A 25,418-nucleotide genomic window follows, 5' to 3' on the forward strand; every position below is an offset into this window, starting at 1 on the left:
AACTGTCAAACATTTCTCCAAAGTGGGTGTACCATTTTATATTTCCACCAGCAGTGTATGAAAGTTTCAGTTGTTCTACATCCTTACCAATGCTTGGGACTGTCAATTTGAAAAAAAGTCATTCTAGTAAGTAATGGTTCCTTGTTGTGGTTTTAACTTGCATTTCCCTGATGACCAATTGTTGAGCATCTCTTCATGTACTTATTTATCAACCAAATGTCTCATTTGGTGGTGTCTGTGCAAGTCTTTTGCACTTTTTCTTTCTTTTTAAAAAAGACTTTAGGCCAGGTGTGGTGGCTCATGCCTGTAATCCCAGCACTTTGGGAGGCTCAGATAGGAGGATCGCTTGAGCCCAGTAGTTTGAGACCAGCCTGGGCAACATTGCAAGACCTCATCTCTATGAAAAATATATATATTTTTAAAATAATTTAAAAGGACTTTATTTTTTTAAGAGCAGTTTTAGGTTTACAGCAAAACTGAGAGGAAGATACAGATTTCTCATCTACTCCCTGCCCCAACATGTGTAGATCTCCCCCATTATCAATATCCCCTATGAGTGTGGTGCAAATTGTTGCTGTTGATGAACCAACACTGACACATCACAATCACCCAAAGTATATTGTTTACATCAGGATTCTCTCTTGGTGTTGTACATTCTGTGAGTTTGGACAAATGTATAATGATGTGTGTCCATCATTATAGTGTCTTACAGAGTTTTCACTGTCCTAAAAATCCTCTGTGCTCTGCCTATTCATCACCCTTCCCCACCCCATGTTTAAATTGGCATTGGCAAACTTTTTTTTTTTTTTTTTAATTTTCTATATATATTTTTTGAGGTGGAGTCTTGCTCTGTCACCCAGGCTGGAGTGCAGTGGTGCGATCTCGGCTCACTGCAGCCCCTGTCTCCCGGGTTCAAGTGATTTTCCTGCCTCAGCCTCCCAAGTAGCTGGGATTACAGGCACCTGCCACCATGCCCAGCTAATTTTTGTATTTTTAGTAGAGACGGGGTCTCACCATGTTGGCCAGGCTGGTCTCAAACTCCTGACTTCAAATCATCCACCCACCTTGGCCTCTCAAAGTGCTGAGATTACAAGCATGAGCCACCGCACCCGGCCGGGCAAAGTTGTTTATAATATTCCCTTACAATATCCTCCTATTACTTGTAAAATCTGTCATTAAGTCACTTCTCTTATTTCTGATATTCTTAATTTGTGGTTTTTTTTCTCTTTTTTCCTGATCCATGCCTAGAAGTTGATCAATATGATATTTTCAAATAACTAGCTTCTGGTGTCATTGATTTTTCTCCATTGTTTTTCAGTATTGTTTCATTAATTTCTGTTTTGATCTTCATTATTTCCTTTCCTCCACTTACTTAGGGTTTCATTTGCTCTTCTTTTTCCCATTTCTTAAGGTAGAGGCTGAAGTTATTGACGTGAAACCTTTTAAGTGCTGATTTAGTGGCACCCACAAATTTGGGTATGTTGGGTTTCCATTTTCATTCCATTCAAAATACATTCTGATCCCTCCTGCCTTTTTGACTGATAGGTTATTAAGAAGTGCCTTATCTAGTTTCCAAATATTTGGAGATTTTCTAAGACTCTATTATTCACTATTTATAATTTAATTCCATTGTGGTGAGATAACTTTTTTATTATGACTTGAATCCTTTCAAATGTTTGAGACTTGTTTTATGGCCCAGAATATGGCCTATTTTGTTAAATGTTCCTTGTGCATGTGAAAAGAATGTGCATTTTGCTGTTGTTGGATGGAGTGTTCTATAAGTGTCAACTAGGTCAAGTTGATTGATGGGGTTATTCAAATCCTCTATATACTTGCTTATTTTCTACCCAATTATCTATTGGTTATTAAGAGGGAGTAGTGAAATCTCTGATTATAATTATGATTTTTCTATTTGTCTTTGCAGCTCTATCCATTTTTGCTTCATGTATTTTGAAACTCTGTTACTAGGTGCATAAACTTTTAGAATTTTGATGTATTGACTTATAATTATGAAATGATCTTTACACTTGGTAATATTCTTTGATCTAAAATCTTCATCTGATACTCATATAGCCATTCTATCTTTTGATTAATGTTAGCTTGGCATATCTTTTTCCAACCTCCTTTTACATTTTAACATATTGTGTCTATATTGTGTTTCTTATAAGCATTATATAATGTCTTGCTTTTTAATCCAATCTGACAATCTCTGCCTATTAATTAGAACATTTAGACCACTTGCTTTTGTTTCTCACCTCAAAGAAACATGCGGGTTATTCTGTTTTAATTGTGGTAAAATATATATAACATAAAATTTATCATCTTAACCATTTTAAGTATTCAGTACAGTAATGTTAAGTATATTCACATTGTTTTGCAACCAATCTCTAGAACTTTTTCATCTTGCAAAATTGAGACTCTTTGCCCATTAAACAACAACTCCCCATTTCCCTGCTCCCCACCTCCTGGCAGCCACCATTCTACTTTCTACTTTCTGCTCTAGATACCTCGTATAAGTGGAATCCTACAGTATAGACCATTTACTTATCATGTGATTATTGACAGGTTAAGTTTAAACTTATCAGCTTCTTTTTGTTCTATATTTGTTCCATTTCTTTTTTGTTTCTTTGTTTTCTCTTTTTCTCCCTTCTTTTGGATTTTTTAAAAATAATTTCACTTTATTTTCTTTGTTGGGTTAGTAGCTGTAATTCTTTGTTTTGTTATTTTAATGGTTGCTTCAGGGTTTATGGCTTGTATATCTTATCACAGTCTGCCTTCACCACTTTACATATAAGAATTTTAATATACTTCCATTTCTCCTCTCCTGACCTTTCTGCTTTCATTATCATACTTTTTACTTATTCATATGTTATAAACCACACAATATGTCATATTTTTTATTTAAGCAGTCAATTATCATTGAAAGTGATGCAGTCAATTATCATTTTATAAATCTTACATATTTGCCCATATATTTACCTTTATTCCTTTGGGTAGATCTATGTTTCAATCTGGTATTATTTTCCTTCTGCTTCAAGGATTTTCTTTAACATTTCTTGTATGTTTGTTTGAGACAGGCTCACTCTGTTACCCAGGCTGGAGTGCAGTGACGTGATCACGGCTCACTGCAGCCTTCACCTCTTGGGCTCAGGCAATCTTCCTGCCTCAGCCTCCTGAGTAGCTGGGACTACAGGTATGTGCCACCACACCCAGCTAATTTTTTTATTTTTTGTAGTGATGGGGTCTAATCTTGTGGCTCAAGCTGTTCTTGAACTCCTGGGCTCAAAAGATCCTTCCATTTCAGCCTCCCAAAGTGTTGGGATTGCAGGTATGAGCTACCGCGCCCAGCCTAACATTTTTTATAGTACAGTTTTGCCAGTGATGAATTTTTTCAACTTTTGCATATCTGAAAAGGTCTCTATTATAGCTTCATTTTTGAAGATATTTCTGCTGATATAGGATTCAGATTGACAGATTTTTTTTTCTTCCAGCACTTAAATCTTGCTGCACTGTTTTCTCACTTGCCCTGTTTCCAGCGGGAAATCTGCTGCTGCTCCTTATATTTGTACCTTTATATGTAATATGTCTTTTTTCTCTGGCTGCTTCTAAGATTTTCTCTTTATTACATATATTGAACAATTTGATTATATATGCACTGGTGTAATTTTCTTCAGACTTATTGTGCTGGGACTCATTGAGCTTCTTGAATTTGTGGGTTTATAGTTTTCATAAAATAGAAATTTTTTGAGTGTTACTTCTTCAAATAATTTTTCTGTACTCCCTGTTTTTCACGGACTCCAATTACAGGTATATGAGCCTGCTTGAAGTTGTCCTGTAGCTCACTGTGCTCTTTTAACTTTTTAAGCTTCTTTTTTCTCTGTATGTTTAATTTGAAATAGCTTCTATTGTTGTGTCTTTCTAATAATAAAATTTTCCTCTGCTACATCTAGTCTGCTATCAACCTTAGCCAATGCAATTTTCATCTTACTCATTGTAGTTTTCATGTTACTAATTGTAGTTTTCATCTCAAAACTTCATTTTGCATCGTTGAAATATTATGCATGTTTTTGAACATATGGAATACAGCCATAATAATTGTTTTAACATACTCATCTGTTAATTCTAACATCTTTGTCAGTTTGGGGCCAATTTTATTATTTTATTTTTATTTATTATTATTTTTTGAGACAGAGTCTCACTCTGTCCCCCGCTGGAGTATAGTGGCGCGATGTCAGCTCACTGCAACCTCTACCTCCCGAGTTCAAGCAATTCTCTTGCCTCAACCTCCTAGTAGCTGGGACTACAGGCATGTGCCAGCATTCCTGGCTAATTTTTCGTAATTTTAGTAGAGACAGGGTTTTACCATGTTAGCCAGGATGGTCTCGATCTCCTGACTTCGTGATCCGCCCACCTCGGCCTCCCAAAGTGCTGGGATGAGAGGTGTGAGTCACCGCGCCTGGCTAGTTCTGGGTCAATTTTAATTGATTGATCTTTCTTCTCATTATGGGTTATATTTTGCATGCCTGGTATTCTTTCATTAGATGCCTAATGTGAATTTTACCTGTTGAGTACAGGATATTTTGGTATTTCTACAATATTCTTGAGCTTTGTTGTAGGATTGTTATAGGATTAGATTAGGTTACTTGGCAACAGTTTGATTCTTTTGGTCTGTCTTTTAAGAGTTATTGGGTGGGAGCCAGGCAAGGTGGATCATGCCTATAATCCCATCACTTTGAACACTTTGGGAGGACGAGGCGGGAGGATCACTTGAGCCCAGGGGTTCAAGACTAGCCTGGGTAACATAGTGAGACTCCATCTCTATTAAAAAATATAAAAATCAGCCAGGCAAGGTGGTATGGGCCTATAGTCTTAGCTACTCGGGAGCCTGAGGTGAGATGATTGCTTGAGCCCAGGAGGTTGAGGCTGCAGCGAGCCAAGATTGTGCCACTACACTCCAGGCTGGATGACAGAGTGAGACCCTGTTTCCAAAAAAATTAAAAAGGGTTATTAGGTGGGACCAAAGCAGTGTTTTGTATTGGGGTAATTATTCCTCAATACCAAGGCAATACCCTTTTGAGTATTTTACCCATGCCTCATGAATTAGGAAGTTTTCCAGTCTGGCTGGTGGAAACACTCTTCCCACCTCTGTGTGAACACGTAACATTGCTCTCTCATCCTCTTAGAAGGTTCTCTCCCTAGCTTTGGGTAGTTTTCTCACCCTATGGGTCAATAATGCCAGATACTTGGGGGAGACCCTCTGCACAACTCCAGGCCACTGTGTCGCTCTCTCCTGTCTAGTATTCTGTCCTGAAAACTCTGGCTACCTTGGTATCCTTGGACTCTTAGCTCTGTCTCTTCAGCTCAGAATTGGCTGAGATGTGCCTGGTTTTCTCTCCCTCTACCACAGCCTGGAAGCCTTCATAAAGCAGTAAGCTGTGGGGGAGTTGTGGGGCTTCCCTTGTTTTTCCATCTCTCAGTAAATGTCCTTTCTTGCCTGAAACAGTCTTGAAAACCAACTTACCTTCTTTCCTTCTTTCCTTCCTTCCTTCTTCCTTCCCTCTTTCTTCCCCCTTCCTTCCCTCTTTCTTCCCATTCCTTCCCTCTCTCATCTCCCTCATTCTTTCCTTATCTCCCTCCCTCACTTCTTCCTTTCCTCCATCCTTCTTTCTTTCATTTCAGGAAGGAGAGGAAATCCAGTCACTATTGCTCCATCTTGGCTGGGAGCAAAAGTCCTTTCTGTTCAAATTCTTTTTTATCCTTTGTAACAACTATAATAGTGCTGGGCACATGGTTGGTTCATTGATTGAATGCTTCTTGAGTGCATTCATCTTTTAAGTAATAATATCCAAGTAAAAATTTGTTTAGAAATTCAATTGTAGGGCCAGGTGTGGTGGCTCACGCCTATAATTCCAGCACTTTGGGAGGCTGAGGTGGGTGGATCATTTGAGGTCAGGAGTTCAAGATCAGCCTGGCCAACATGGTGAAACCCCATCTCTATTAAAAATGCAAAAATTAGCCAGGCATGATGGTGGGTACCTGTAGTCCCAGCTACTTGGGAGGCTGAGGCAGGAGAATTGCTTGAATGCAGAAGGCAGAGGTTGCAGTGAACCAAGATCATGCTACTGCACTCCAGCCTGGGTGACAGAGCGAGACTCCATCTCAAAAACCAAACACACACACACACAAACAAAACAAAACAAAACAAAAAAGAATGCTTGAATGGGTAGGATACTTTTTTTTTTTTTTTAAATAAGCGTCTCCCTCTGTTACCTAGGCTGGAGTACAATGATGTGATCTTGACTCACTGCAACCTCTGCCTCCCGGGTTCAAGCAGTTCTGCCTTATCCTCCGGAGTAACTGGGACTACAGGTGCCTGCCACCATGCCTGGCTAATTTTTAATAGAGACAAGGTTTCACTGTGTTGACCAGGCTGGTCTCGAACTCCTGACTTCAAGAGATCTGCCCGCCTCAGCCTCCCAGAGTGCTGGGATTATAGGCGTGAGCCACCACACCTGACCTAGAACACTTTTTGTTTCACCAAACAATGTAATTTTATTTCAATAACATCTCTATCTGATGTTCCTCTTTCCATTTTATAAATTGAAGCTCTAGTTCTAATAGACTAATGTCTCTTCTGGTCTCTTTAGAGTGTGCTCTGTTAGCCCTCACTTTGTAACATTTTTCGTCAGATGAAGTTAAGACAAATCAATATTTCTTCCTCTACAAGACAGGCTGACATTCTGATTTGGAAATCTTCATTGAAGAAATTTGGCTTATATTCTTGGAAACTTCAGGCTTGCATAACACTTTGACTTCTAGCTTAATTCTTGTGGAATCTTGAGGTTCAGGCCCTTCTCGTCAAGTTCTTTCTGTGGCCCAGCCAAACCTTGCGCATCCTTCCAGCCCAGCTTAAGCCTTCCTTCCTCTGTGACGCCTACTGCCACAGTGATCTTGTCCTTCTACCTGCTCCTCAGAACTTCATTGTCTTTTCCACTCACCTGGTGCCTAATTGACTGTACTGCCTTGTCATACCCTTTGTATTTAGTCAGAGCATCTGTTTCAACCAGCTTGTAACCACCTTCAGACGGGAGGCCCACAGTGCCTAAAACAGTAATAATAATAATAATAGTAATAACCAGCATTTATTGAGTACTTACCATATGCCAGGCCCTATTCTAAGAGCTTGTTATGGATGACTTCAGTTAACTTTCACCCATTCAAAGGGGATAATGCTGTTACAATCCCACTCTCCAGATAAGGAAGCAGAAGACCAGGGGAGTTGGGTCAGTTAGCAGAGCCAGGATTTAAACTCAAGCACTCTGAGAGCAGAGCCTGAGCCACCCTCAACCCCTACACTCTGCCGTGGCACTGGGTGTTCAGTAGTTGCTCAATATAGCTTTGTTGAATGAATGAAAACATGGAGGCTTGTCCTGTGCTGGAGAGAAACCTCCAGAGGAGGCCCTGTTCTGTTACACTTACAGCTTTGCTGTTTGCCATCACTACTTGCACATCATTGCTGTTGTTTCAGGAGCAAGATCCTGTGTGGTCCAGGAGGGAAAAGAGGTTAGGAAGTGAGATGCCCACACCCCTCTCCTGCCTTCCTCCCTTGCAGGTTGGGCAGCGAACAAGTTGGGGCAGCTCTTCTTCCTACCACCCCTTGCTCTCAGAGCTAGCCAGCAACCTGGAGCAGGAAGAGGTAGAAAGGAAGGCATGGGGGGCAGCGACAGCTTCAGGATCACTGGTTCCTGGGGCCCTTGCCTTCTGAGGCTCAGTCAACCGGATGTTCCTTTAGCTTGCCGGAATTTGGCCGGATTTACAGAGATAAGATCAATCTGACCCTTAATTCCTTAAATGTAATTTATGGGCTTGCCTCCTGTGTGCCACAACACGTCTGGCTATCCAAAATCTGGTAATTATTTATGTAAACACAGGATCCTGCCTTTGTGGATTATAATTGGACTTGAACAGCAAGAAGCAGGGACTTACACAGTTGGGGCTGCACTGAAACCCTTCTTTTGAAAATACTCACCTGAGCCTTTGAAATCTTCCCTGTGGCTCATGGATGGCTTTAACCAGACCAAAAAAACATTCTTTTCTCCTCCTCCTGCAGGCCTGGGCAAATTTGTTCCCAAACACCATCAGGTTTTCTAGGTCCTTTCAGAGGATGGGCTGAAGATACCCCATCATCTGGACTGGACTGAGAGGACAGGTGCCCTGGGAGGGAGCCTCCATGGATCTCCTCATGGTCTGTTGGGATATGAATTTTTATACCCCCTCTAAGAACAAACAGGATTAGGAATTTTATGCTGTTTGGAAAAGAGGAGAGGTGGCTGGCACAAGAGAAAGATCTTTGTTTTTTATTCATGCTGTGAGTTTCCCAGGAGCCTTTGCTGTACATACACACACAAGAACCAGGAGGATTAGAGGAAAGAAAATGAGTTGATTGAACCAGATGGTTCAGGAAGCACTCCCAGGAGGCTGCTGGGATGGATGAATCCACGTCTTTAAATAACATTAATTTCAGAAAGGCCTAAATTGTTTCCTAAATTACTACACTGAACTCTTACCTTTCATCTGTTTTTATGGCACCTCTCTGGTTGAAGGCAGGAGCTACTGCTTTCTGACAAACCAGCTTTGGAGAAATCCGTCATCCTTGGTGAAGCTGGTAAGGAATTGTTTTCCTGGAGGAAAAAGAAATCCTTAAGAATCCAAGTGCTTTGAAAAACAGATTTAGGCAGAAACAAGCACCCCTGGGTGATCTGAACAAGCTACCAGTTCTAATGCCAGCTGAGACACTCATTTCCTCAGTGGCTGGGGGGCAAACCACTTAACCTCAGTTTCCCCATCTGTAAAATGGGGTTAATAATGCTTACCTGCTACAGGAGTGCTGTGAGGTTTTAATTGGGTAATGGCTGTGGAGCCCTTTGATGTAGTAAGTTTTATTAACTTGTAAGGGGTTCCCTGAGGCCAGAAAAAGCAGTTAAACCCAAGAGAGAGAAGAAAGGCACTGAAAGGAAAGCAAAGCTCAGCTAAGTGTTTCACCTCCAGCTCCAATTTCAGAAGTGTGGAGTCCAGCTGCTCCACTGTGAGTGGAAAGCAGTGACTGGGGCTGGGGACTGTCTGAATACCATCGAGGGAGGGAAAGCTTTAGGGTCATCTCAGAGGGAGCTTGGCTTTCAGATTGTGAAGGGTAAAGGTAAGCAAGTAGTCTTGCTTGATCAAACCAGGATCATTCTCTGGCCCCACTGAGGTTCTTTGCTAAGAACCTTCTCCAGTAAGAGAATTACTTTGCTATTAATCCAAGGTCCTTGTAATTGAATTTAGAAACCCCTAGCCTCTGGCCTCCTGTTTCCCAACAATTAAAAAGAGAACTGGCCTCTAGCCAGGGTTGCTGACCAGAGAAGAGTTGGAAGGACAGCACCAACCAAAGGTTAGAAAACTGGGGAGTTTTCCAAGCTCCACCATTCACAGCTAGGCAGACCAACCTAGACTGCTCGGCCAGTTCTGTGCTTCAGTTTCCCACTCCATAAAATTGATTGCCGTTAAAGCCCAAATAATTAAGATTTGGAACGTGAAATGCACTAAAATGATAAAGAACAAACCCCTACTCGCCTTTCAGTAAGTTAAAAAAAATCAATTATTTGAATAATTTTACTCCAAGCCAACTCATTCAGCATGAGAGACCCCATGCTCCTCTTCCTCCTGTCTAACTTTTGTTGGGTGCCCACCACACAGCCACGGTCATTCAGCATCAGCTACATGAACACAGCCTAGGAGGGTAATCAACTTGTCCTGGTTTGCCTAGACTATCCTCGTTTTAGCTCTGAAAATCTCATGTTCCAGGAGCCCCTCCTAATCGCAAGCAAACTGGGATGGTTGATCACCCTAACATGTCCTTGGGCTGGTTGGAAAGTGCTGGCTACAGTTCCTGTCAAGCAGTTATTAACCTACCACGGGCATATCTTAGGAAAAGGGGCGCAGTGGTGTGGCAGAGGTGAAGGAGTCCTATGATCCAGGCTGTCATTCCTGGCTCTGCCTCTCTCTACTGACTTCAGATCAGACCCGTGGCCTCAGTTTCCTCACCTGCAAAGGGAGGCGGTGTGACATGATGCCTTTTCACCTTTCCTCCAGGAGACATGGCTGCAAAGACACGCCCATCAACTTGCCCAGCCCCAGGGGGGATGCTGTGTGCTTTGCAATGAGTGGCAAAACACACAGCGTGGGGACACACTGGGGACCAAAGTCCATCCCTGCTTGTGGGATTCAGCTCCTTGGTGTCCACTGATTCCTTTAATGCTCTTTCTTTGTGAGAAGGAAGCACATGGGTGGGAATGTGTCAGCCCTCAACTAACCAGCTGAGTGTTGTACATATCTCTTTAGATCACTTTCCTTCCTAAAATAAGCACATTATATCCCTGAGATCTGAAACTTGACTTTTCCAAGACTGTGTTCAAGTTTGGCAAAACGAGCACTGAGTCCAAAAATTAAAGCAATTTAAAAGACCCACTGTTTCCCTTATCATAATTTAGGCTACACATTTTTAGTATGGTTTTCTATTCCTGTGTTTTATTTTACAATATAAAGAAAAATACCTGCTGTAAAGGAAGTAAAATTCTATAAATTATACATATGTTTTGTCTTCATTGTCCAGATTCTCCAGCCAGCCTATTGCTTGGATATACCCTTTGTTCAATCCATGTAGACCGAGGAGATAATCAGGGTTGGGATTGTTTTGATGGAGGTGGCTTTCTTTTTGGGGATTGATTCTTTTAAAAATGCCCTTGATAGGCGCTTATCTTAATGAAAACAGTCTTCTCGTGACAGACCGGAACCTGGCTTTTATAGCATTAAAAAAAGTAATTTACATTAAGAAGAAATGGGAAACAGTGATTGAATCAAAGCCACCCTGAGCAGCTTCCCCCTGCTCTGCCCCATCTGAAAACAGCCCTGTTTCCATTTCACCGCTGAGCTCAGCCTGCCTGCTCCAGACGTCCAGACCTCACACTCTATAAATTGTCTCTGCCCTTGCACCGGAGTTGCTGACTATATGTATTTTTGGGCCCGGCATTAATTCCCTCATCCTTGGCTGGTGACATTAAGATTTGTAACTGATAGAATGTGTTTTTAATGTATTTCCTGCAGGTTACTATTAAAGAAATCTAATTCTTCTGAACTTGCAAAAGGTTCTGCTGCCATTAAAAAAAAAAAAAAAAAAAGTATTACGGGAAGAATTTCCCCGAAGCCTCCAGATGGACTGGGCAGCCAGAGGGGTCTGGGGCTCCGGAATTCTCTGCTTAGCTCTGCCACTCACTCTTCCTCCTCCTGCCCAGTCTGTTCTCTCTCTGCACCTTAGTATTCCTGGGTATGAAATGAGGATAAATATTTGTCTATGAGATGAGGGTGTTGTAAGGATTAATTGGTTGGTGCTTCGGGAAGCCTTTGAAGATGAAAGACGCTCTCTGCAGATGCTAAGTAAACTCATAACGTGTCTGGTTTTAATGAGCCAGGTGAAGCCAGTGGGGATGGCTGGAGATTAACTGTGCCTAGTCCAGAGCCTGCCTGCATGGGCTGGACTGAAAACGGGGTGGAGCTCCCCGCTGGTCCCCTGCGTTTGATCTCATCACTGTTTCCCCTGACTCCTGGCACAGAGCCTGGCACATTGGTTCTCTAGAACTATATGCAGAAGGTAGTGAGTTAGAATTTAACCTAGCCTCTCATGTCGCAGAGAGCAGGGCTCCAGACTTCCTAAATCATGCTTATTGCCTCTCATTCTAGCATATGACTTGGGCAAGTTACTTAACCTCTGAATCTCAGTACCTCATTTGCCAGTGGGGATAGTCAGAGTCCCCATCTTGAAGGTCTGTGGTGAGGATTTGTCATAAACATGGCTAACAGCAATTAAGCATTTCCTCTATGTCATACACAGGTTCTAAGCATTTTATGCTCATGAACTCACTAAACTCTCACACACCAATCCCACCAGGGAGGGACTGTTATTCCCATTCTACAAATGGTAGAACTGAGGCACAGAGAGATTACTTGGTAGCTTACCCAAGGCCTGAGATCTTCAGGGTTAGCCAGACCACTGCTCACAACATGGAATACTGCCTGTTATGCTTAACAGAGTGCTGGACACATCATGAGTGCACAACAAACAAGTTGCTTGAGGGGTTCTCAGACTGCCTGATTTGCCCAGCCAGGAATATAGGAGCTAGGAGAGAAGGGACCAGAGTAGACACAGACAGGGGCCCCAAGCTAGGGGAAGTCACCAGGTCCATGTGCAACAAGCCAACGTGTAGGTTTCAGAAAAGTATAAGTCTGGGCCTGCTCAGGGTGACCACGTTTGGGACCCATGATACTTTGTCAAAAAATTTTCCTACCAAATCATGGTACCTCAAAGACAATCTGAGCTATGAGGTTTGAATGCTGACCTATGGGAACTCCTGGGACTGTGCCATGGCTTACGGTGGAGGATCGTGCTGTATGCAGTGTTGCTATTCCAGGCAATCAACAAACCAAGGATCAGAATGAATCAACATACATTAAGACTCTGGCCCAAGCAGTCCTCTGCATCCACCTGAGGAGCCAGAAGGGAGACTGAGACCCACAGAAGAATGATTTCATACTCCAGTACTGTGACATCACGACCCAGGCTCCGGACATAGGAAGGGAACCAGCTGAAACGTGGGTTGGGGAAGCCTCTGGTCGGAACAGAAATATCTTCAGTAACTGCTGCTGGTGATAGGAGGGGAAATGGAATTTTGTTTAAATATTATGTTGTTTTGAAAAGTCTGACTAATGTGAAAGTCCCTATTTAAAAAGGAGTTGACTCTACATTGAAATTGGTTGGTGTTTCCACACCCACATGTTGACTAAGGCCTTGAAAAACAAACTTCCTGGTAGATCCTGATGCAAATCACCTGGGAGCAAATGCTTCAAGGTACAATCTGTGAGCTGTGAGCAGACAGGCCCAGCCAAGAAAAATCCTGGGGCTGTGCTTATGAAAAGGCAAACAGATCCCAAAAGAAAGCCCAAACCCTAACTGGCTTTGGGCACCGGCCCTCCAGGAAAGAACACACAGATTGGAAGGAGGCCCTAGCACACATCTCTGGGACCCCAGTGAGCTCCCATTTCAGAGCCCCTCTCAGAAACACAGAGAATGGGGGAAGAGGGAGGGCCACATGGAGCCTTCTCTTACTGAGCATAAATGTGTGTCATTCACTGAATCTTTAGCACATCCCCATGAAGCATGTGCATATTACTATCACAATGTCCATTTTCCTGATGTAGAAATAGGCTTAGGGAGTTTTAAGCAGTGTGACCTATGTCCTAGTTTGCCCCAAAGAGTTTTGATTTATGCTGTTGTCTCAGCATAACTGGTAATAGCCTTTCCCTTCATTCTCATAAGGGCCCCATTTGGACATTCTAAGTTAAGTGACTTGCCCAAATTCACCCCACTAGTGAGTGGCAGAATTGGAATTCAAATCCTGGTTTTCCTCTGCTCAGAAAGCAGACCCCAGGGCAATTTCTCCTCATTCACAATAACAAAGGTGGTTCAGGGGCATGATTTCCAAAGTCTCAGCAGCCCTTTGGGAGCTGGGTGCCTGCTCTCCTCCTCTCTTTCACTGAGGGCCTCTCCAAGCCTGTCTGATTGTCTCTCTGTGCAGGAAGGAGCCTACTGGTGGCGTCAGTGCTCAGCAGACAAACCACACATGTTCACCAGCACCCCACCTTGCTATGTTTGTTTTGTCTGCTGAGCACGTTTCTACCAGCTCCTCCACAATAAAAATGCAAGATAGGGCTTCCCCATTTGGGCCACCAGCCCAGCTCCCGAGCCCTAACCTAGGCCAGCACCACTTCACCTGACTGAGAAGACCCCTTTCCTTGGAAGACTGCCCTGGGGCCAGTCCTCAGCTGTCCGGACTTCCACGGCCTCTGTTTCTCTAACACTTGCCTTGAGACCCAGTGAGGATTTGTCTGTGTCCCAAGTTCCTCTATAACTATTTATTTTTCAGGACCACAGAACTGATCCAATCCAAGCTCATTTTTCTGGTGAGGAAACTCAGGTCCAGAGACATCAAATGACTTGCCCAAGAGCACACAGCTGAAAGTTGAAGGCAAAAGACCAGGTCTCCTGACTCTGAGGCTAGTTTCAAGCTGTGTTAGTTCCCACTTTGGCCTGAGACCACTTAGTATGGGGAGACCTCCAGTAATACACCTGGAGAAGGCCTTTACGTGATGATGTTTGGATGCCAGAGACCAAGATTTGTCTGCGTGAAACGTCCCTCAGCCCAATTGCTAATATCTCAGGATCAGCAGCAGGGCCTTCATTCAACCACCCACTGAATCCACACACCTACCTCCCTGCCAGGTGGTTATACACAAACACCTCCAAGTAAAATAAATCACTTCTCCTGAGATGGCCCTCTGTCTTCAGACAACTGGCTGCTAGAGATCCCTTCTGATTATTGAGTGGGAGATGCTTTTCTTTCACCCAGTCCAGGGCAAGTCTGGGGCCCCTTCTTCACACCCTTAAAGTTGAAGATTCATAACTACCGCTCTTTTGATTGTTCCTCACGTGATGTTGTCTTGCAATATGCATTTGGAGTGCAGACTAGATGGTCAGACCTGAGACTGAAGCCTACCTCTGCCTTTTATCTGCTGTGTGGCTTTGGGCAGATGACTTAACCTCTCTGAACTTCAGTTTACTCATCAGAAATATGATGAGATCATGCTTAGTGTTTACTTCATTGGGTTTTGTGAGGATCACAAAATGATGAGATTATCTACATTACTGGCTAGCTCCAGGATCTAGCAGAGTAAGCACTTATAAAGGGGAATAATTAATATTCTTACTTTTTAAAATATATAGACAGCCTCTGTCACCCAGGCTGGAGTGCAGTGGTGTGATCATGGCTCACTGCAGCCTCACCTTCTCAGGTTCAACAAAGCAGAGGCTCTCACCTCAGCTTCCTGAGTAGATGGGACCACAGGCATATGCCACCATGCCTGGCTAATATTGTTTTTTTGTGGAGATGGGTCTCCCTGTATTGCCCAGGCTGATCTCAAACTCCTGGGCTCAAGTGATCCTCCCTTCTTAGCCTCTGAAGTGCTGGGATTACAGGTGTGAGCCATCACACCAGGCCAATATTCTCCCTTTTCCTCAACTTCATACTGTATTTCTCTAAATGCAGCACCGAAGTTTTTGTTTCTCTGGAAGCCATATCACATGACCAACTTTTATCATGAACTAAAACTTGTGTCCCTTTTTCACATACACAACTGCTAACACATTTCACCCCTAACGTGTCCTCTCACAATTTTGTTTTGCTTCATTCTCCCCCTCGAGCTTGCAGCTCCCTGAACTATTTTCATCCTTTTAGAGGCTGCCTATCTTTCTGGCCCATCAAGACTCTCTTCTGGATTGGAGATCTGGAGACCAGGGGAAGACGATAACCATGTGAAAACCACAAAGACTTAGCCGTGTGAGGCTCCTGCCTGCATCTTTCTGCTTTCCCGCCTTGTGGGTCCTTAAAAGCCTGCCCAGCTGCGCAATGAGGTGACCCCTTCGAGCCTGCCTGGCTGGGTTGACATTCCATAAGCAATTGTCTGCAGAGGAGCTCTTATGCTCCTTTTGAAGTTCAGTGGAGTGAAGTGTAATCTAAGTGAGCTGGAACACATTTCGATAAAACAGCTTCTATGGCCAGGGCCTCCTTTAGGCAAAGCCATCAACATGGGAATCGGAGCCGGGCTCAGCTGAGCTTTCCAGTCTGAGTTCCCCAGGCCTTCCACTGGCTTTTGATCACAGGACATTAGGATTTTGGTGCTCAGAGGGATAGCTCAGTGTAACCCCCTTATACACAGATGAGGAAACTGAGGCCCAGGGAGGGGAAGTAACTTGCCTGAGGTCACATAGCTGGTGAGGCGCAGAACCAGTGCTGGGACATTTGTCCACACTGGCTAGACCCTCCCTGTGCTATACAGAATGGCAGGTGGACAGGGAGGAAAAAGATAAAAAGGACAATGGAAACATGGAAGGGTCAAGTTTCCTCCCTGGAGGACGCCTGGCAGGCCTTGGTGTCCACACACAGGCCAGGCTGGCTGAGGAGGGGAGGATAACAGCATAAGTCTGATGAGTCCTCACAACTTTTTCAAAGCACGTTTGCATTTTTGTTCTCAACTGAGTCCCATAACACCAGGAGGAACTCATCAGGGCTGGTGTCTTGCTGATGGGGCGTCTACCAGAAAGGTGAATTGACCTGCCTAAGGTCTCAAAGAGCAGGTGGGATGCTTCCATGGGAGTGTTTTGCCCTGGAAAATGGCTTTAAAATCACTTGGGTAATATATGGGAAGTAACAGAATCAATTTTGTAAGGTTGTTGTGAGGATTAAATAAGTGCTTAGAATTGTGGTTCAGTAAGGCTGGCTTCTGTCATCACCATCATCACCACCATCACTATCACCACTATCATTACCACCACCACCACCACCACAACCACCCCACCATCACCACCACCACCACCACCATCACCATCACAACCACCATCACTACTACCACTATCATTACCACCACCACCATCACCACCACCACCATCCAACCATCAACATCACCAACACCATCACAACCACCACCACCACTACCACCACCATTATTATCACCATCACCACCACCACCATCGCCACCACCACCATCACCACCACAACCACCCCACCATCATCACCACCACCATCACCATCACAACCACCACCACTACTACCACTATCATTACCACCACCATCACCATCACTACCACCACCATCCAACCATCAACATCACCAACACCATCACAACCACCACCACCACTACCACCACCACCATCACTATCACAACCACCCCACCATCACCACCACCACCACCACCACCACCACCATCACAATCACCACCATCCAACCATCAACATCACCATCACAACCACCACCACCACTACCACCACCATTATCATCACCATCACCACCACAACCATCACTACCACAACCACCCCACCATCACCACCACAACTACCATCACTACTACCACTATCATTATCACCACCATCACCATCACCACTGCCACCATCCAACCATCAACATCACCAACACCATCACCACCATCACAACCACCACCACCACTACCACCACCATTATCATCACCGTCACCACCACCACCATCACCACCACCACCATCACCACCACAACCACCCCCCATCACCACCACAACCATCACCATCACAACCACCATCACTACTACCATATCATTACCACCACCATCACCATCACCATCACCACCACCCAACCATCAACATCACCATCACCATCACCATCATCACAACCACCACCACCATTATCATCACCATCACCACGACCACCATCACCACCACCACCATCATCATCACAACCACCCCACCATCACCACCACCACCATCACCATCACAACCACCATCACTACTACCACCACCACCACCATCACCACCACCACCATCCAACCATCAACATCACCAACACCATCACCACCATCACAACCACCACCACCACAACCATCACAACCACCACCACCATGACCATCACCACCACCATCACCACCACTACCACCACCATTATCATCACTATCACCACCACCACCATCACCAACACATCACAACCACCAACACCATCACACCACCACCACCATTACAACCATCATCACCATCACAACCATTACCATCACCATCACCAGGACAGCTATTGTTCTTACCCACCCTCAGGACTGATCCAGCCAGCAAGGCTTACCCTTCCTCCCTTCCCCTGGGAGAAAGGAAAGTTGCTCTAGCAAAAGGTGGCCTCATTACTGAACTTCTTGCCCAGACTTTTAATCCACTGATCAGAGGACCTTAAGAGTACCCTATGGAAACTCTGGATCCATGGTGGCTCCCCATAGTAGGGGAGGTCAGGCTGACATCCTGAGGTGCCCAGCCTGTGTTCTGGCTCTCTAGATACCCCTCTGAGCTTCCAGAGCCCCTGAGAAAGGGAAGCCATCCTGTCTTACATGTTGCCCCATCCTTGTTCTCCAGGGAGGCTTCTCAAGAGTAGAGGGCTGGAGAAGGGCTTTCCCTACTCCTGAATGCCAGCAGGTCCCCCAGAACAAGACACACAGCCAGTCCCCCACCACCTGAGGAGTGAGTGGGGGCAGGAAGGCAGTGGGGACATGATCTTTCTCTTCAGCGTGGGAATCTCTGTGTGCTGCTCTCTGGCAGCAGATGGTTCTTCCTAACTATGTCTGACTCAGACTGATGTTAGAATGAGTTGGCCTTCCTAGGAATTGATGGGGTGAAGAGAGACAGGGCCTGCTGGAGGCCCCACGGGACCCTTTCCATAGATAGAAGCAGAACCTTCACAGTTCATCTTTTTGTGTGTTCTGTATTTGAATTATTCTTAGCTTCATTCTAGTATCTTAGCTTTTTGAGGAGAAAATTCAAGGACATTTTCTCTCTGCGAAAATCTTCATGGCAATGATCAGCTGACTTTTCATTATGTATGCATAAATGGATGGATCAGTTCTGAGCTGGTCCCTCGCTTTGCTGCATCCTAGCATCTCTCCCTCCACCCCTCCATCCTCAAGTGAGCACCATGTTTCAGACCTCATGCGGATCAGCAAAGGTACAGACACAGACGACAGAATCCCTCCCTCAAGGAACTCTCTCACAGTAAACATTACACCTCAGACCATGTGGTGGGTGCCACCAGAGGATGGTACAGGTGTGTGGAGGGAGCAAGAGGAGAGGGACCTGGTCTGAGAAGGTTATAGTCAGGGAAGGCTTCCTGGAGCAGGGGATGTCTGAGCAGAATCCTGCTGCAGGGCTCTGAGCCAGCAGGTATGGGGGGTAGGGATTTGGAAGGATATTAAAGGCATCCCAGGCCACAGGGTCACCTAAGCCAAGATGCAGAGTCACCAAAGAACAGACAAGCCCAGGCCACTAGGGGATGAACAAACGGAACATGGGGTGTGAAGGGGTAGAGACAGTGTTGGGTGGAGATGGGAGCAAGGCTTCATGTGACAGCTCATCCTGACGGCAGCAGCATCCTTAGTGGAGGCTCATGTTTGTTCAGTCTCTCAATCAAAGGAGCAGCCTGGTAGGGGTGGGCGGGGGGTGGCGGTCTTTCAAGCCTAGGGCTGAATCCAGGCTCTGTCTCTTGGGAGCTGTATGACGTGGACAAGGCACTTAACCTCTCTGAGCGTTGGCCTCCTCTTCTGAAAACACAGGGATAATGGTCCCTCCCTTGGAGAGTTACTTGGAGAATTCACAAAAGCCCCCACCACAGTGTCTAAAACTTAGGAGGGGCTCCATAGAGGCCAGTTAGTCATTCCTTCCTTTATTCATTCTGGTTCTCCCTGCTGCTTGTGTCAGACTCTACAGTCAGGTAAGGAAGCAAAAAAACTCATTATGTTAATTAGGACATAGGTTTGGCTGCTGTGACAAAGGCCAAAGTAGCATTGGCGCCAACGAGACAGCAGGTTATTATTCTCTCACACAGCAGCTTGAGTTTGAGCAACAGGCTGGATATGGTAGCTCCACAAGGTTGGGCACCACGGTTCCTTCTCTGTAACTGCTCTGCCACCTTAACACCCAGCTTCTATCTCAGGGCCTAAGATGGCTGCCCCAGTTCCTGCCATTGCCTTCACATTGCAGCCAGTGTGAAGGAGAGACAGGAAGCAGAGGGCTTAATCTTCCCATTAAAGGCCTGACCTGGCATTTGTACACGTCAACCGCAGTGTTCCAAGTCACATGCGATTGGCCAGAACTTGGTGACATGGCTATAGCTGGCTGCAAAGGAGGTTGGGAAATGTATCTCTAACTCAGTGATGCTCAACTGAGGAGACTGGTTTTTTTTGTTTTTTTTTTTTGAGACAGAGTCTCACTCTGTTGCCCAGGCTGGAGTGCAGTGGTGCAATCTCTACTCACTGCAACCTCTGCCTCCCAGTTTCAAGAGATTCTTCTGCCTCAGCCTCCCGAGTAACTGGGACTACAGGCATGCGCCACCATGTCCAGCTAATTTTGTATTTTTAGTAGAGATGGAGTTTCACCATGTTGGCCAGGCCGGTCTCGAACTCCTGGACTCAAGTGATCCACCCCCACCCGTCTTGGCCTCTCATAATGCCTGGATTACAGGTGTGAGCCACGTGCCTGGCCTGAGGCATTTTTTGGTCACAACTGGGAGAGTGGTTGGTGGTAGGTAGAGCCCAGGGATGCTGCTAAACATTCTACAATGCACAGGACAGCCCCCCACAAGAAAGAATTATCCAGCCCAAGATATTAAGAGTGCCGAGGCTGAGGAACCCTACTCTAACTGGGCAGCCAGAACTTCTATTACAAAATGAAGGAGAGAAATGGTACAGGGGATAACCAGCAATTTCTGCCATAGTTACATACACTAATGGTTACATGATTGAAGAGGATTAAAATGATGTATTTTCCCAGGGGTATCTCTCTCCAGCAGGGATAAAAACTTTAGGTCAATGGAGCTTCATGGACTATCAAGAATTAGCCTGCAAGACAGCGAGGATTGCGGGTGGCCAGTCCTGAAATCTCACCCTGTGGGTGGGCCCACCAGAGCCACCAGGGAGGCCAGAACCCACAAAGCCTCCCAGGGAGATAGTGCTCCCCAGGCAGGGTTCAAAGCCTGGCCTTGCAGCAGTTCACCTTCCAAAAGGTTCTCCTTGCAATAACTTGGGACTTTTTGAAACACATTTCTGATTGGTTCTGTTTTCCAAGGAGGTGAAATCTGGGCTGGCCACAAAGGAGGGTGAGAGATAAGGGGGCCTTAATTTTCAGGAAAAATACAACAGTAAAATTTTGGGGGTGCTCACTTGGCAACAGTAAATTACTTGTCTTAAATCTCTGCATGAAAAACACCAACACAGAGGAGTAAGGATTTTAATATATTTTGTAAAACTATCCCTATTCAGCTTGACTTTCTCAATATCTATGGTTATTGGGCACCTACAACATTTCAGAAACTGTCCTTAGCACTTTATAGATGTTACCTCCTTCAACCTCTCTATTAACCCCACAAAAAAGCTGTAACTGTTATTGCCCTTATACAAAGAATCAGAGAAATGAAGCAATATGCCTGAGGCCACACAGCTAGTAAGATGCAATGAGACAAGTTTTGGCCTCAGGAATGTCTGGCCCTAAAGCTCATTTTCTTCCCACAACCACCTCTTTATCTGCCAGAATGGCCACAGGGGATCTAACCTATTGTTAAATGTCTACCCATCCTGGGAAGGAGGTTCACCCTATCTCCATTAAGTAAACAAACCTCAGTCTCAGTCGGTGGATAAATGCTGCAAAGAATGAAGTCACTCATCCTATAATTGCCAGCTGGGAAACCTGAGCACAGAGTGGTCAAGTGGCTTGTTCAAAGCCACACAGCAAGTGAGAAAGTAACTCAAAAGCCCTGTCCCTCAGCTCTAACAAATAAACAGCTATGGTGCCAGTCTCCACCACCCTGCAGGTCTTGCCAGGAAAGCTGAGCTGTTCATCTGGGGAAGAGGTCCATGAGGGAAGAGACGCTAGATTTTCACAGCGGTGGGACTCCTAGGGGCTGCACAGAGGAAACCAGCCAGGAAGAACGGTTGTTTTTGTCAGCAGGAAGTAAATAGCAGTGACTCAAAGACACACGTACTCTGGATCCATTGAGCAGCCAGGGCCCATTTTTAGATAGATGCTCTTTTGAGCCATAACCACACCCAGTGCCACAAGCCGGCATTTGTCAACAGGAAGCCCATCCCTGTGATGCATCTTCTCTCCCTCCTGCTCTCTGCCAGGGGTGATTGCTGGGGGCCAGTGGGAACCAGAAACAAGGGGCTAAGCCTCCAGACTGAAGGAGCCAAGCCCAGGGAATGACCTTCATGCCTCTGAGGAAGGCAGTTGTGTCCAGCAGCCAGACCTCAGATTTTCCCAGGCCAGGTCTACCACGAAGGGGCCTGAAATAGCTCTGAGGTTCTATGCCCACGAGGCAAGGAGGGCAGGGGCAGGGACTGCGGGCAGTGGAAATGAGCACAGTGCCACTTTGTTGGGGAGGTGAGAAGCTCTGCCTCCACCAGACTGTGGCACCTGCCAGAGACATAGCTGAGCAGAGATGCTGGCCCATAGTTGGGCTCAGCTGAAAAAGAAAGTCATTTGTCAGGCTATGAAAAATGGTACCATGAACCTGAAACTAATCCCAAGAAAAACAATCAGACAATCCGAGCAGAGGGACGTTCTCAACTAACAGCCTGGACTCAAAAAGTCAGTGTCATAGCAGCATTATTCACAGTAGTCAAAAAGCAGAAACAACCCAAAGGTCTATCAACAGATGTATGGATAAACATAAAATAATATTCCACTGTATGGATATGCATAGAGTGTAATATTATTCAGCCACAAAAAAGAATAAAGTTCTGATTCATGTTACAACATGAATGAACCTTGAAAACATTATGCTACGTGAAAAAGCAAGTCGCTAAAGGCCACATATTGTATGATTCCATTTATATGAAATGTTCAGAATATGCAAATCCATAGAAACAAGTAGGTAAGTGGTTGCTATGGGCTTGGGGAATGGAAAGTGACTGATAATGGGCATGGGGTTTCTTTTGAGCATAAAAACTTTCTGAAATTATTTAGTGGTGATAGTTCCACAACTTTGTGAATATGTTTTTTAAAAACCACTGAATTATACACTTTAGAGGAAGGAATTTTATGGAATGTGGATTATATCTCAATTAAAAAAATTTTTAAAGACATTACAACTAAATACAATGTGTAGTCCTTAATTGGACTCTATACTGAAAAAGAAAAAAAAAAGGCTATAAAGAATATTATTGAGGCTGGGTGCGGTGGCTCACACCTGTAATCCCAGCACTTTGGGAGGCCGAGGCAGATGGATCACTTGAAGTCAGGTGTTTGAGACCAGCCTGGCCAACATGGTGAAGCCCTGTTTCTACTAAAAATACCAAAAAAGTAGCCAGGCGTAGTAGTGCGCGCCTGTAGTCCCAGCTATTTGGGAGGCTGAGGCAGGAGAATTGCTTGAACCCCAGAGGTGGAGGTTGCAGTGAGCCGAGATCATGCCAGTGCACTCCAGCCTGGGCAACAGAGTTAGATTCAAGACAGTTAGAGACATTTGAAAATAAACAGTGTATTAGATGATAGGATCAGTGATGATAGTGCTCAGGTCATATAGGGCAGTGTCTCTGTTCTTGGTAGATATATACTGAAATGTTTAGAGTGAAATGTCATGATGTCTGCCACATACTCTCAAATGGTTCAGCATTTACAGCTATGACAAGGTTAAATAACTTGCCCAAGTTATTTAGCAAAATAATAACCAATTTCTTAACTTTGTCCTTTCTTATAACTGAGAAACTGTTATTATTTTGTGCCGTGCTGTAGAGGCCGGGTGCAGAGGCTCAAGCTTGTAATGCCAGTACTTTGGGAGGCCGAGGCGGGTGGATCACGAGGTCAGGAGTTCCAGACCAACCTGGCCAGCATGGTGAAACCCTGTCTCTACTAAAAATACAAAAATTAGCTGAGCATGATGGCATGTGCCTGTAATCCCAGCTACTCGGGAGGCTGAGGTAGAGAATTGCTTGAACCCGGGAGGCAGAGGTTGTAGTGAGCCGAGATCACACCACTGCATTCCAGCCTGGGTGACAGAGTGAGACTCAGTTCAAAAAAAAAAAAGGGGGGCATGGGCTGTAAAGCCAGACTGCCTAGAAAAACATGCATCTCTACCCCTTACCAGCTGTGTGACCTAGGGCAAATTACTTAACCTCTCTGTGCCCCATTCTTCTCCCTTCAAAGATGGGGATGATGATGATGATGATAACAATAGCATCTGGTGTTACGTGAGTTAAAATGTAAAGCCCTTTGGGCAAGGCCTAGCACACTGAAAGTGATCTAAATGTGTTTAGGGAAAACATCTGAAACCAGGCCGATCTCTAGCAGAGACCAGAACTTCATGCTTCTTCCTCCCTAGAGAGATCATGGAATCTCATAGGATACCAGGACAGAGAGCACTTCCAAAAGGACCAAACTACTGGAGGAAGAATGATAGGCAAACAGGTTAGAGAAAGGGAAAGCCAGCCACAAGGGGCAGGACCTCAGAAATCAAGTCTAGTGGGGCGGGGACAGAGCAGATGTTGCATAGGTAGAGGCTGACAATGGGGTGCCCTGAACCGAAGGAGAGGAGACAGGCTTAGGAGCTCCCATGTTCTAGCTCAGGAAATTGGGCCCCAGAGAGGGGAGTAATAGGATCTGGGGCTCACAACTCATTGTGGCAGAGCTGGGGAAGTATTGGCAAGACTCCTGATCCCATGCTGTACCCTGACAGGAATCCTCAGGATGTGGCTTCTGTTGCTATAGAAATTAAAAACACCTGGATACTTAAATGATGGGCATTATTAAAATGTTCTTTGAGGGATTACCATTGCTTTCAGTACTTTATCTCTTTCCCACACCATCTCTTGCCCCATAAATGGAAAGCCGTTATTGAAAGGAGACATATTACCTACTATTTATTGTTTCTCACAAGGCTGAGTGCCATGCTAGGAAATTTACAAAAACCAGTCAGGTAGGTTCTATTCCTATTCCCATTTTGCAGATTAGAAAAAATGAGGCTTAAAAAGAATAAGGAGTTTGACCAAGGCTACAGCTAGTAACAGGACAAGATTTATACTAGGTCCTTCTGGCTACAGAGGTTGTACTGTTTATGCTGTACCAGTGGTTTCCAGAGTGGGTGCTTGTGACCCAGAAGCTGAGTGGGAAGTAACATTAGAATGTCTATTTTTTATTTATCCCTTTTAAATCCCTATGTTTTTAAAAAATTTTTATTTTATTTTTTTTAGAGGTAGGGTCTGACTATATTGCCCAGGCTGGAGTATAGCAGCTATTCACAGGTGCAATCATAGCCCACTGTAGCCTTGCACTCCTGGGCTCAAGCAGTCTTCCTGCCTCAGCCTCCCAAGTTGCTGGGATTACTAGTGTGTGCTATCCTGCTTGACTAAATCCCTATTTTTTATGTAGGTTTTATAATGTACCCAAAACATTAGCCCACTAGTTCATGTGTATGCAGACTCTACAGGGCAGCCTCACAACAGCCCACCCCAGTCCCACTTTCCTTGTTGCCTAACATTTACCCAGACTCCTTTGTGGCCAGTGAAGCCATGTGACCAACATAGCCAATGAGACATCAGGGTACATTCATCATGGGACAGACATTTTGCTTCCTAGGAAGGGGACAAGTGTCAGAGCATGACCGGCTGGCACTGCTGCCACCCCCATTTTCCTGCTGAAAAGGCAGGTGCAATATTAACCTGTGATTTTGAAGGGACAGACTTAAGAACAAAAGTCGACACACTAAGGATGGAGGAACTTCAGAAAGCTG

At 44.9% G+C, this 25,418-nt stretch overlaps 2 protein-coding genes across 2 annotated transcripts in view; both read right to left on the bottom strand.

Annotated features, from left to right (window-relative positions):
- The window catches only part of TAF11 (TATA-box binding protein associated factor 11), a 322,409-nt gene that overhangs the window by 269,126 nt on the left and 27,865 nt on the right, over nt 1-25,418 (bottom strand). The window lies entirely within an intron of this gene.
- TCP11 (t-complex 11) overlaps nt 1-25,418 on the bottom strand; it is a 141,996-nt gene that overhangs the window by 34,878 nt on the left and 81,700 nt on the right. The window contains exon 2 of the mRNA XM_050787657.1: nt 8,568-8,681. The gene's annotated coding sequence lies outside the window, so the exon portion shown is untranslated. The remainder of the gene's footprint in view (nt 1-8,567; nt 8,682-25,418) is intronic.

The sequence above is a fragment of the Macaca thibetana genome, chromosome 4 (assembly GCF_024542745.1).
Source record: "Macaca thibetana thibetana isolate TM-01 chromosome 4, ASM2454274v1, whole genome shotgun sequence".
NCBI classification, from domain to species: domain Eukaryota; kingdom Metazoa; phylum Chordata; class Mammalia; order Primates; family Cercopithecidae; genus Macaca; species Macaca thibetana.